Source organism: Cryptomeria japonica, chromosome 4 (genome assembly GCF_030272615.1).
Source record: "Cryptomeria japonica chromosome 4, Sugi_1.0, whole genome shotgun sequence".
Taxonomy (NCBI): domain Eukaryota; kingdom Viridiplantae; phylum Streptophyta; class Pinopsida; order Cupressales; family Cupressaceae; genus Cryptomeria; species Cryptomeria japonica.
The window spans coordinates 267,553,099-267,568,262 of record NC_081408.1 but is presented as its reverse complement, the minus strand read 5'-3'; positions in this window follow the sequence as shown (position 1 = coordinate 267,568,262).

Sequence of the window (15,164 nt, the reverse complement as noted above, 5' to 3'; positions counted from 1 at the left end):
TTCTCTCCAGTAGATATGAGATAAATTATCTTCCATCATCATGGTTCTAGAAACATCCAAGATAGTTCTATTCTTTCTTTCTACAACTCCATTCTACTGAGGTGTCCGGGGAGCAAAAAATCATCTCCTTATGCCATGCTTCTCACAAAATTTACTAAACTCGCTGGATGTAAATTCTCCACCATGATCTGACCTTAAGCACTTAATCCTCATTCTTGTCTTAGTCTCACATCATTCTAGAATAATCATTAATGATTAGCATAAAATATCTATCACCTTGAAAACTTTTGATTCTAGCAAGATCACACAAATCAAAATGAATACAATCAAGAATATCATTAGATTTATCTTGTATACTCTTAAAAGAGGTTCTGACCTGTATTCCCATTTGACATTCCTTGCATATCAGATTATAGGGCTTCATAATCTTAGGTATATCTCTAGCTACCTTAGTTGAGCTGATCTTTACAATGCAATCAAAATTCACATGACAAGGCCTTTTATGCCAGAGCCAACTCTTATCAATTTGTGCAATAAAACATGTCTTCTCATCGGAATTCAAATGAAATATATTACCTTTTATCTTACTACCAGTAGAAATCTCAAATCTGGATCTATTAATGATCTTGCATTTCCCATCCTTGAATTGTAATTGAAATCCTTTATCTACCAACTGTCCTACACTCAAAAGATTATGCATTAAACCTTCAACATAATAAACATTATCGGTATTGTACTTACCATCTAATGATATGGTTCCTCTTCCTTTGATCATGCATGCTTTGTCATATCCAAATCTAACCAGACCGCCATCAAATTCTCGCAAAGATAGAAACTTCCTTTTATCTCCAATCATATGATGTGAACATCCACTATCAATTACCCATTCATCCTTATCTTCAATTTTAGTAGCAAGGGACTTTTCTTCAGGTACATTCCCTTCCAATACTAGATCATCTTCCTTGATAGCCAAGAACACCCATTCCTTTCCATTGCCAAAACCACTAGCAAAATCGTGTGTCGGTTCATCATCAGAATCAATCACACCTTCCTCATCAGCAAAGTAACAAGATTTGTCTCTATTTCTCCTATACTTATGCTTGTTCTGATATTCAGAGTTAGGCTTAAAAGATCTTCTAGCTTTTTCTTCAAATCTTGAATTCCTTTCAGGACATCTAGATGAAAAATGACCTATCTTATTACATGCAAAACATTTAAAGGGTGTTTTTCCTTCATACTTACTTCCTACTAGTCCTTTAGACACTTTTCTAGCAAATAGGGCTTCAAGATGCTCAAATTCTTCATCTTCCCTCTTCATATCTTCCAATTCCTTTGCATACAAATTTTTCCAATCTATCTTGCCGGTTGATAATGTAGATGCATGAAAAGTAGGTTCAGTCTGTTGGCATTTTGAGTTTGTTGGCATTTTGCATAGAGATTGCATTAATGATATGTTGTCATCGATGTCAATTGAACCGATAATGGTATTCGTGTTATTGTTGATATTGTTGTTTTTGATATTGGCAAGTAACCCGTAAGAAGAGCTTTGTGGAAGATGTTGTAAATTGGTATGAAAAGTTTGTGAGTTGAACCGGTGTAAAGGGTTAAACCTTTCTATGTAATGTAACCGGTAAACCCTATCAGTTGTTAAACCCTAACCGATCAAGTTTGATGGTTTATTATCTAATAATAAGTAATGATGGAGACATCTGTGATCATTGTATGAGGATATGTTCAAATTGTTTTGCTGTGTTTTTTTCTTGCCTAGGGAAGGAGAAAAGTAAATTGCATCTAATGCACAATGTGTGATGAGTTACAAAGTCTAATGAAGCAGTGATCATGAAGTGGCTAGAATTTTCTTGAAGAATGTGAAGAGATTGTCATGATTTCTAATAGTCAAGATTGTACCGACTTGTTTGTAATCTTTATGATGAGAATTAGGCTTTTGCTGTGTTACCGACCTAATTGATTTGTATTTAAGGTCGATGAAGGTGTTTGTACAGGTTGTTGGTGAGATTGATAGAAACCTATTGAGTGTGTAGTTGCCTAACCAGTGAATGGATCTGCAATTTGAGTGAAGGATGATTGAAGCTTAGAAGGATCTAATCAAGCAAATGTAGTGCTACTCAGACAGATCAAGAAAACCTATTTTTTTTCTAACAATTATAGCAGAAGTGAAATCCCTTAACCGGGTAAGCTCTATAAGCTTGGTTACTCATTAAATCCTCTAACAAGGTGGTCCATTAGCTTGCCTTCTTAAATCCTTGAGCGAGGTTACTCCTAACAGGGTATTGTGCTTTTCATCAAAGCATATTTGTAAATCCCTTAACCGGGTGATTTCTAACCAGAATTAGTTCTTAACAGGACTTATTGAAAAGCTTTAATAGGCTTGGCTCCTAACAAGGTGAACTTCAGAAGAGTTCAGATAGCTATCCTTGTGTGTCTCATCTCTATTAGCATTTTCACAAAATGAGATTGTTAGCATCTCAGTAAGTTTTTTGGTATCAGGATATTGAGAAGCTTGTTGGAGATTGTTGATATAATTGAGAAAGGATGATTACTATCTTAATAATATTATTTTGTCATTGATGTCAAGCAATTGATTTTCTGATTCAGTATGATGTTGCCATATCTTAATGAGTATGTTTTGATAAGTATAAAGATGTCGGTAAGATACACAGAATGAATGTGAAAATAAAAGGGGAATAATAAGTTATTCAATGGGCAACTATTACCAAATTAGATAGTGATGAGATTATGTTGTTTTGATTGTTTTGATATCCTATATGTGAGTATTCAAAGACTGAACAAGAAGGAGAAAAGAGTTCAAGCTATAGAATTAGTTAAGGCTTGATACTGTTCTATGTTAGAAAGCAAGATGCTAGTCGATAAACCCTAAGGTTATCACTATCGATTAAAGAAGGCAGAATATCTACTGAATGAAGTTCAATATTTACCGAGTAACAACCGAGTAATAACATAATGCATTGGATGGATAAATACAATATTAAATGTAGAATACCAATGAGTTGGAGTTGATCAGATGATTGGTATGTCATGAAAGAAGTTTGTTGAGGATCTACGACATCGAAAATACAAGAGATAAGATCTACAACGCAAATTGAATGGCCATAAACTAGCACAAGTTCTAAGGCAAGGTAAAATGTTTTCAGATCAAAGGATACAATGAACCTAGTCACGTTTTAAGATCTGATGGCTAAGATTGATCATGGGAAATATGATCAAGGAGATTAAGCGGTTAGGTATTGTTCATAAATAACAAACTGTTGATGAACAATGCATGCGGGCAAAATAGAAGAAAAGTGACATGACAATAGCGATCACCGAGCACAGAAGATTGAAGATCTAATTGGAGAATAGATTGAGAATCCCAGCAAGAAGCAAGATAAGTCTTATGAGAAGATTGTTTTGAGCATATAGAATCTTCTTTAGCATTTCAGATGTGAAGTTGCAATATATTTTATTACTGTTATTTATTTTGTAAGTGACAGGAATCTCTTAACCGAGTGGACTTAACAATCTTATTTGTAAACCCTCTAGCAAGGTAACATTCTAAATGAGTGTTTGAAATCCTTTGACAAGGTCACTTCTAACAAAGTGCAAGACTCTAACAAGTCTGAGGGAAATCCCTTAACCGGGTCACATCTAGCAATGTGTTTTTGTAATCTGTAACTAGATTAGCTTTTAACCGAGCATACTCTAGAAGGGTGTATTTCTTAGTGGGTCCGAAATCTCATAGTGGTTTTTCCCTATTTGGGTTTCCACGTTAAATCTGGTGTTAAATGTGTTATGATGTTTTAAGTGTATCTATTTATGAGTATTGAATGATTTACTGTCATATTTGCATATCAATAAAGGCTACCGAAGTTGAATCTGGTGAATATATTATATAATGAAGTTTTTATGATTCACCCCCCCCCTCTCATCTTAACTAATAATTGGTATCAGAGCTTTGGACTCTGGAAGAAAAGTTTAAAGGTACTTGAGGCAAGATCTGAAGATGTATAAAAGGGATGCACCAAAGCTGAACAAGTCAAGTTTCTCCACATGGCAGAAAAGGACGAAGCTGCATTTATCAGGAATTGGAGAATATGCAACATATTATCTAGAGAATTATTACATAGCACCTAGCACCAACCCAATGACAATAGAAGAGATAAAGGCAAAGCAAGAACATATTCAAGCTATGATTGAAATAACATCTGCATTAACTGACTCAGAGTTTAATGATCTAGAAGGCTGCAATGATGCCAAAGTGATGTGAACCAAGCTTATATTTGTGTATGGTGGTGATGAACATGTTCAGAGAGAAAAAGTAGACAATCTAAGAGATCAACTTGAATCCACGAGAATGAATGAAGGTGAGAACATAACCCAATATAGTACAAGGTTAAAGGAAACTATCAATCAAATCAAAGGAGTAGGAGGAACTATTGAAGAAAAGGATGTAACAAGTAAGTTTCTTAGAACACTTCTACCTATTTATGCCATTCGAGTCTCTGCAATCAATGAATTAAGGTCTGTGCCAAACATACCAGTCTCTTTGGATGCTAGTATCGGTAAGCTATATGCATTTGAGTTAAGTAATTTTGATAATAGTGGGTCCTCGGTAAATAAAGTTGAATCTGCATTTAGTTCTTTTCATATTGGTGAATCTGATGATTACAATGATAGAATGTATAAGTATATTGAAGGAAATCACAGTGGAGCAAGTGAAAGATTTCACAAAAACATGGAAGAGGTACACAAACTCTATGAAGAAATCAAAAAGCAAGAAGAGTTTGAAGCATTATTAGCCAGAAGGTTACCGAGAGGCAAAGGTAAGTATAAAGGAAAGTTACCTTTAAATTGTTTTAATTGTGATAGAATAGGACATATGGCTTCTAACTGTCCTGACAAAGAATCTAGTGAAAAGAGAGAATACCGAGATGACAGACAGAAAGACAACCAATACAGAGGACACCGAGACTTCATAAGGAAAGATAGAAAGACATGCCTAGTAGCTGATGAGGAATCTAACGATGACAAATCTGATGGGACTGATACAGAGGAAGTTGTTTATGTAGCTATCAAAGATGGATCAGATGAAGAAAGGTATGAAGAAAAAGCCCTAATATCTCACATAAATACAAATGATTCTTGGATCATAGATAGTGGATGCTCACATCACATGACAGGTGATAAACACAAGTTTGTTAAATTAGAAGACTATGATGGAGGATATGTAAGATTTGGTAATGATGCACCATGTCTAGTGAAAGGTAAAGGATCTATAACACTTCTTGACAATGCTAAATGTGATGATGTATACTGGGTTGAAGGTTTGAAATACAATTTGTTGAGTGTAGCACAACTAAACAATACAGGATACTGAATAGAGTTCCAGAAGGGATGTGTCAAAGTTCATGACAAACATGGAAAGCTAGCTACTACCGGGACACAAAAAAAAGGTAATACATTTCATCTTGACTCAACTCGGAACAATTGTCTGTATGCTAAACTAGAAGATACCTGGTTAAGGCATAAAAGGTTTTGTCATGTAAATTTTGATAACCTTATCAAATTAAGTAAGAAGCACCAAGTAAGAGGTCTACCGAGCCTGGAAAAACCAGAGAATGCAATATGTCGAGGATGCTAGATGGGTAAGATGACAAAGTCAAGCTTCACAAGTAAGTCCTACACTTCTAAAGGAATTTTAGATCTAGTGCACACTGATCTTTGTGGTCCTATGAAAGTTCAAAGTTATCATGGAGATAAATACTTCATATTATTTGTGGATGATTACTCAAGAATGATGTTAGTTATGTTTTTAAAAGAAAAATCAGAAGCCTTTCAAATGTTCAAATGGTATAAGGCTAGAGTTGAAAAAGAAACAGGAAAATAGTTGAAATGTCTAAGATCTGATAGAGGAGGAGAATTCATTTCTGATGAATTTAATCTATTTTGCAATGGTCATGGTATAAAGAGACAAGTGTCTGCATCGAGAACACCTCAGCAAAATGGGATAGCTGAAAGAAGAAACAGATCGATAGTAGATTGTGCCAAAACCCTGATGATAGAAAAGAGTGTACCTCAAATATTTTGGAGAGAAGCAATCAACACTGCAGTTTACACCCTAAACCGAGTACAACTGAAGAAAGGAACTTTGAAGATACCATATGAAATCTGGTATGATAAGAAACCCAATGTAAGTTATTTTAAAATATTTGGAAGTAGATGTTATGTTCACAAAGATGACAGAAATGGAAAGTTTGATCAAAAAAGTGAGGAAGGAACATTTCTAGGCTATTCTTCTAGATGTAAAGCATTTAAATGTCTAATCAAATCATCTAACAAAATAGTAGAAAGTGCAAATGTGAAAATTGATGAATTTGCAGAAAGAAATGATGAAGGAAATTCTAAAGAACCAGAAAATTATGAAGAATTTGTTTATGTTCAACCGAGAAATCCTACTGAGAAAGTTGATGAAGAAAATGAAGAAAATACTCAGTTACCGAGTGATGAAGAAGATCAAATAGAGCATACCGAGCCCATATTAGCCAAGTATGTCAAAAGAAATCATGCATCAAGTCAGATTATAGGAGATAAGGATGATCCAGTGATGACAAGGAACAAACTGAGACAAAACACATGTCTGATATCTGAATTTGAACTGAGGATAGTAGAAGAGGCATTTAGTAATGAAGATTGGATAAATTCTATGACAGAAGAAACTGAACAAATCAAGAATAATGAAACATGGACACTGGTCCCAAGACCAAAAGAGAAAAATGTAATCGGTACAAAGTGGATTTTCAGAAACAAGCTAAATGAAAAAGGAGAGGTCATTCAGAATAAAGCAAGACTAGTTTGCAAAGGATATGCTCAAGAAGAAGGAATTGATTATGGTGAGACTTTTGCACCTGTGGCAAGACTTGAAGGAGTGAGAACATTGTTGGCATATGCTGCTTACAAAAATTTCAAGGCATATCAAATGGATGTTAAATCTGCATTTTTGAATGGTATACTAGAAGAAGAAGTTTATATTGAACAGCCTGAAGGATTTATTGAAGACAAGAATAAAGATCAGGTATGTAAGCTGAACAAAGCATTATATGGTTTAAAGCAAGCACCTAGAGCATGGTATGAAAGACTCCACTCTTATTTGATCAAGATTGGATTTATAAGGACAAGTGAAAACAACATGTATATGAAGAATGATGAAAACAATGGTATACTACTTTCAACCATATTTGTTGATGATATTATTTTTTGTGGTAATGACTCCTTATGCAAGAACTTTGGAAATGAAATGTGCAAAGAATTTGAGATGTCATTAATTGGTGAAATTAAGTATTTTATAGGTTTGCAGATACTACAAATGAAAAATGAGATTTTCATTACTTAATCCAAGTATATAAAGGATATCTTGAAGAAATTTGGAATGGAGGATTCTAAACTTGTAAGTACTCCTATGACTACCAATTGTAAACTATCAAAGAGTGATGAATCTACATCTATTGATGAGACACTTTACTGATCTATGATTGGAAAGCTGCAATATGTAGTTCATAGCAGGCCAAATATAGCACATGCAGTAGGTATAGTTGCAAGATTTTCTGTAGATCCCAAAGAAACTCATTTGACAGCAATCAAGAGAATTTTTAGATACCTGAGAGGCACTGAAGATTATGGCTTAGTTTATCAAAAGAGAAATTTTTTTGACTTAAAAATCTATACTGATGCTGATTGGGCAGGAAACATTGATGATAGGAAAAGCACAAGCGGTGGAGCTTTCTTTTTGGGAGATAGACTAGTAAGTTGGCTTAGCAAGAAACAAGGATGCATTTCACAGTCAATAGCTAAAGTTGAATATGTCACTACAGCATTGAATTGTACCAATATAGCATGGATCAAACAACTATTGGAAGGTATGAATGAGAAAGTTACCAAGCCAGTAACTATATTATGTGATAATACTAGTGCCATTAACATTTCAAAGAATCCGGTAATGCACTCTAAGACAAAGAATATCAATATAAAGTATCATTATCTCGGAGAAGAAGTTCAAGAGAAGAAAGTTGTGCTAGAATATATCAATTCAAAGGAACAAATAGTAGATATTTTCACAAAGCCATTACCAAGGGACACTTTTGAGTATCTCAGAAGTCAGTTAGGGGTCCTACCCCTATCTAGTACTCACTGACAGAGTTCGGTGAAAGCATCAATTCTATGAATCTAAAGGATAACTATTTATGAGTTGATGCTGCTTTACAAACTTTAGGAGGTTGCCTAAAGTTGTACAAGAAAAAGTGATTGAAGACAAAGATGCTCTGACCATGAATGAGATTGCAAGGAAATTACTTCACAAAGGAAAAATCGTGAATTAGTTTTTTTCTTTTTGGCATTGTTGTCAAAGGGGGAGAAGACTAATTTATAAGAAACTAATAGAAGAAGCTAGGAGAAGACTAATGACTGGGGGAGAATTCCAGAAAATTTTAGAGAAGTTTAAACAACAATCCAAATCTGAATCAATTGAAATAAATCATGTTGGTATTGCCATTAAAGTTGGTTTTGCCATTAAAGTCGATTTTGCCATCAATGCCAAAGGGGGAGATTGTTAGCATTTTCACAAAAGGAGATTGTTAGCATCTCAGTAAGTTTGTTGGTATGAGGATATTGAGAAGGTTGTTGGAGATTGTTGATATAATTGAGAAAGGATGATTACTATCTTAATAATATTATTTTATCATTGATGTCAAGCAATTGATTTTCTGATTCACTATGATATTGCCATATCTTAATGAGTATGTTTTGATAAGTATACAGATGTCGGTAAGAGACACAGAATGAATGTGAAAATAAAAGGGGAATAATAAGTTATTCAATGAGCAACTATTACTGAGTTAGACAGTGATGAGATTATGTTGTTTTGATTGTTTTGATATCCTATATGTGAGTATTCAAAGACTGAACAAGAAGGAGAAAAGAGTTCAAGCTATAGAATTAGTTAAGGCTTGATACTGTTCTATGTTACCGAGCAAGATGCTAGTCAGTAAACCCTAAGGTTATCACTATCGGTTAAAGAAGGCAGAATATCTACCGAATGAAGTTCAGTATTTACCAAGTAACAACTGAGTAATAACAGAATGCATTGGATGGATAAATGCATTATTAAATGTAGAATACCAATGAGCTGGAGTTGATCAGATGATTGGTATGTCATGCAAGAAGTTTTTTAAGGATCTACGACATCAAAAATACAAGAGATAAGATCTACAACATAGATTGAATGGCCATAACCTAGCACAAGTTCCAAGGCAAGGTAAAATGCTTTCAAATCGAAGGATACAATGAACCTAGTCACGTTTTAAGATCTGATGGTTGAGATTGATCATGGGAAATGTGATCAAGGAGATTAAGTAGTTAGGTATTGTTCATAAATAAGAAACTGTTGATGAACAATGTATGCGGGCAAAATAGAAGAAAAGTGACACGACAATAGTGATCACCGAGCACAGAAGATTGAAGATCTGATTGGAAAACAGATTGAGAAGCCCAATAAGAAGCAAGATAAGTCTTATGACAAGATTGTTTTGAGCATATAGAATCTGCTTTATCATTTCACATGTGAAGTTGCAAATATATTTTATTACTATTATTTATTTTGTAAGTGACAGGAAATCTCTTAACCGAGTGGACTTAACAGTCTTATTTGTAAACCCTCTAGCAAGGTAACATTCTAAATGAGTGTTTGAAATCCTTTGACAAGGTCACTTCTAACAAAGTGAAAGACTCTAACAAGTCTGAGGGAAATCCCTTAACCGGGTCACATCTAGCAATGTGTTTTTGTAATCTATAACTAGATTAGCTTTTAACTGAGCATACTCTAGAAGGGTATATTTCGTAGTGGTTCCAAAATCCCAGAGTAGTTTTTCCCTATTTGGTTTTCCACATTAAATCTGGTGTTAAATGTGTTATGATGTTTTTAGTGTATCTGTTTATGAGTATTGAATGATTTACAGTCATAGTTACATATCAGTAAAGGCTACCAAGGTTGAATCTGGTGAATATATTGTATAATGAAGTTTTTATGATTCACCCCCCCCCTCTCATCTTAACTTACAATCTCACCATGGTTTTTACCTATTTGGGTTTTCTACATATAAATATTTATGTCAAGTGGTGAATGTGTGTGTGAAAAGTGGACCTGTATCTGTATTTGGAATACACAACACTTCAATTAAGTCATTAGATGCATGGTTAGTAAATCAATAATCAATGAATAATGAACCATTACAAAGCGACCCATTACCTTCTAGTAGACGTGAGTTTAGATTTCTCTCAGATTGCTAAGCTATCCAGTGACTAGACAACACCCAAACAGAGGATTTTTTAATCTATATGACCATGGATTTAAGATAGATGAATGCAATATTAATCTAACATGATTTAAGAAATATATGAATATTTAAGCTAAATGATTTAAGCAATATGAAATAACTAATATCAATATCTCATTGAACCTACAGAAAAAATAGCATAATAACAATATATTCTCTAGGATCTTTCTGAATGAGAGATGAGAGCCTGAATTTATAGAAAATTCAGAAAGAAACCAACGACTGCGATTAAATGATGATGAGCGGTCAAGATTTTCCAAGAGGAAGCACAATCCAGGAGAATTGATGTGATTGGATGCTTTTCTTAGTTTTAAAGGAAATTGAACTAAAATTAAGATAAAATCAGGAAAAACCTGATTTATTCTCTATTTCATTCAATTTTGAGATTTAATTGTTTTAATTGCTTTTCTCTGAGATTATTTATCAGTTTTTAATTTGTTTTTCAAGATTATCTCCAATTGATTTCTTTTCTCAAATTTTTATTCTTTTTTGCCAATTAATTTCTTTTTTTGATTTATTTCCCTTTTTGAAGATTTGTGCTCATAATTTCCGATTCCTCTTTCTTGATTTGTTTCCTTTTTTAAAGATTTGTGGCAATTTTTATTTATTTTTCAAATTAATTCCTCTTTTTTGATGATTTAATGGAAAATTGATTTATTTAATTCAATATGCTAGGATATTTAATTAAATAAATAGGATAATTGATCAAAATGATTTACTTGGAATGATTTAATTAATTAAATAAATATTTAATTAATATTGAGTGATTAATTTTGCCATGTGACATTGATGATTTTAGAAATTAATTGTGTGCTCAAGATTGATTTAGTTACCTTTGGTTAGAACCTTGGTGACGTTATTGAGATTAGAGGCTCATGGTTTAGATGACCATTTTTAGGGTATTACATTTTCCCCTCTTTGAAATAATGTGCGAGCAGTGCATTGGTTGAAAGAAAATTTGATGTCTAGGACATACCAATTTTGAACTTGATTGATCACAAACTTGATGAAGAGCAAGGTATTTAGTTTGTTTTGAAGCGATGAAAATGAATAGAGTTGATTAAAGTGATACTGATCCCAAACTTGATTGAACTAGGACCGATGAAGAGCGAAGATACCGAACTTGAACTTGATTGAACAAGAAGCAGATCTTACTGATCTAGAACTTAATTGATCTAGACATAGTGAGCAAAGATAAAATCGATCTTGAACTTGATTGATCAAGACACAAATCTTATTGATCTAGAACTTGATTGAACTAGACATAGTGAGTGAAGGGAAAACCGGTCTTGAACTTGATTGATCAAGATACGACGATCGAAGATAAACTGTCTAGCTTGATTCAATGCGATGAAACTGAACACCTGCTTAGATTGAGTGTGTGATCAAAGATACTCTTTTAAACCCTTGATTGAGTTTAAACGAATAATCAACTTGATGAAAAGCGATGAAACTAATTAACGTTAAGAGAACAATTTAGACAAAGACAATATCAGCTTGATTTGATGCGATGAAACTAATATGCCCCTAGAGGTTGATTCGATTCAGATGGTCAAGAAATATCAACTTGGTATAAAGCGATGAAGTTGATATGCCCCTAACAATGAGGTCTTGTTTGATGTTTACAAAAGATTAGCTGCTCGAATTGCAATGAAGATTTTTGAAATAAATTCTCGACTTTGAGGTCATGAGTATGCCCCCTCGGGAGAGAAATTGAAAGATAGCGAGGGTTGCGCAATGATTGTAGGCAATTTTTTTTTTATAGCGATGATAAGTTATTTGAGCACAAAGATTAATGTTGAAGATTAAAATCAGAGTTAATGTGAGAATTCAATTGAGATTTAGTGTTGATTAATGAGAAATTGAGCACAAATTGAAGACGAGAATGAGCATTTGATGAAAGCGCTAAGTGGTCAACGTCATGAAATTTCGATGAGAGAATTGACATCAAATTTCAATTTCGATCCCGAAAATGGACTCATGACAACCGATTTTTGAGCTCTTGATTTGATTTCATTGTACTTTTGTTGATTGATTATGAGATGTTGTTCTATATGCTTTATTCTATATGTATGTATATCTTTTCAATATAGATGAATGAATGCAAATGGAATATGGAATATGGATGCTTATTTTTGTTTCTTTTTATGCAAATAAGTGAGGAGAATGGGTAACTAGTAATGCAAATATTTATTTTTCTTCATGCAATAATATGAATGCAAATAACTATAAAATGAAATTTATGGATCTATATAAGACTCTCATGTATGTAGCTAACATCTCAATACACAAGTACTCGATCGGAGAAACGATGATGAAAAAGAGACCACTTAGCTGAGAAATGATGATGCTTCCAACTTCTCATTCAGAAGATAAAGAAATCGGTGTTACCATACCAAAATCACTCTAAATTCATGATATGCAGAATGAAATGCAAGATGAGATGCAACCGAAACCTAGTCACTAGATTTGAAAAGCTTAATTTTCATCATTGAGCATTTTATGAACATAGCAGGAAGATTAGAGTTCCTTTCTTTCCATGTGCAATATTAATTATCTTGTCCGCAATGACCCTTTTTTCATTCATATCATTGGATAGATTTCATAGGGACCTGGATTGCATGATAAACAAATTCCCTCAAAACAGACAAAGAAATGAATCCAACCTCCCTGTAGAATACAAATAAGCAGAGTCGAGGTATGTGTGGCGATTTCACCGTGATGTGAAGGCACTTATCACAGACACTCAGCTGATTAGATGTTTCCAAATCATCACATTCATTCCTACAAGCATAAAACAAAGAAAAGTATTATGCCCCCAATCCTTTCTCCTCTTAGTCAAGATAGACTTCCTTGAGTTACTTAGAAGTAATAATAAGCGAAAGCCAATGTAAAAGATAGCACACAAAGAAAATTTCATGCATATCTCAAACAATTTAGTTTTTTGTTTTTAGTAATCTTGTTTTGCTTGTGTACTCAGTGATAAAAATCTCCAGTAGTTAGGAGACAGGTGACTGACTTGGAGTGTATGACTAGGTATCACTGGCAAAAAGATGACTTGGCTGATACTGCTTAGGACATGTAAATTGATCAGTCGATTACCCTAAGACTAGGTCAGTGATCAGTTTCAAGCCATGAGGGTTCTAAAAGAACCGAGATGTCACGAAAGTGACTAAAAGATATGTACAAGCTAAAGCAAAGATGTAACATTTCAGTACAAGAGATAAGACTACCCTGGACAAAATCCAGCAGCCATACAAATCTATGTCATTGTTTTTATTTGATCATTGATAGGAATGTCTGGTTACAAAGAGTAAGTACCCCGTATAAGACCGATCTGTCTGGTTTCAAGTTTACCCTTCCTTGTATAAGACATGTTGATGTTTGATGGAGTTTGATAAATATATTAACAAGACATGAGATAAGTTTGATTCCATACTTTGAGAGGTTGTCTATGGCTGATTTAGTTTGAAGGATTGTCTATGCTTTCTTGCCTTGATTTTGTCAGTTTTTTTTATTTAGTGAGTTTTTTTTAATTTTAGGATTTTTTTCAGGACATTTTATGAGTTTTAGGAGTTTGTTCAAGACATTTTATGATTTTTTTAGGAGTTTGTTAAGGAATTTTTATGATTTTTATGATTTTTTAATGTTTGCCCCTAGTTTCTAGCGAGGCAAAAGGGATTTTGAGTACATGAATGGATAAGTGAATGATGGTGGACACTTTCAAGGACTATCTCACAACGTTAATCTAAGCATAGGGTCCAGATATAGCAATGTAAAGAAAGGGTATGGTGTAACTAATATCATATGGTCAAAAAAAGTGGCCATGTCAACAGGTTTGTGGAAAGCATGTTTTTGCATTTTGTTCATAGTGTTGATCAAGATCAAGGAATAGATCTGGATATGGGACAAATAGGATAATCAAGATCAAAGGTGGTAATGAAGGATATAAGCAAGCAATTGATAGGAGATAAAGGGTCTAGATCAAGTGCAATATATAGGAAACATGAAGTCAGCAAAGATTCTTAACCTGGTCAAGATCAAAGGTGGAAAAGGGATATGAATGTAGATAGAGCGAATGAGGGATAATGGAGGATGAAGGATAATAGATGGATGTACATGGATGGAACTTGCCCCCAGGGTAAAGTGCAAAAGGATAATGGATTATGCATGACACCTGTTTGCCAGGTTTTCATCATGGTACTTCCCCAAGGTGCCACAAGAAGTGGTTTTCACACAAAGATGAATTTATTTCTCTTTGCTTTTTTTTGGAAGATAATGGAGGCATGATAGGGGATGGAAGAAGGACCCCATCGTCTCACTTCTTTGGATGGTACCCTTGGAATATGAGTTGCAATAGACCATGGATATGAAGGTATGCTCAAAGATGTGGGCAAGATAATAAAATGAAACTAGGGAAAGGATTTATGCAAAGGATTAGATGAGAGGGATGGAAGGGTGAAAAGAGGTGTTGCATAATGGATGGGATGTTGGAAGAATTGTGTATGGCTAGATGGAAATATTGGAAAGATCAACATTGGCACACATCTTGAGGGATGGTGGACATATGGAAGAGAAGTGAATCTTATATTTTGAGATTTGGATGTAGGAAAGGTTACAGATTTTGGGGCATAAGAACCTAAAATGGATGAAGGAGGTGATGGAGGAATAGACTCGGAAGGTTTGGATGGAGGAGCAAAAATTTTGGATGCCAATTTTGATTTTTCTTTAGACTTTTGTGCTTCAAGTAGCCACTTAAGG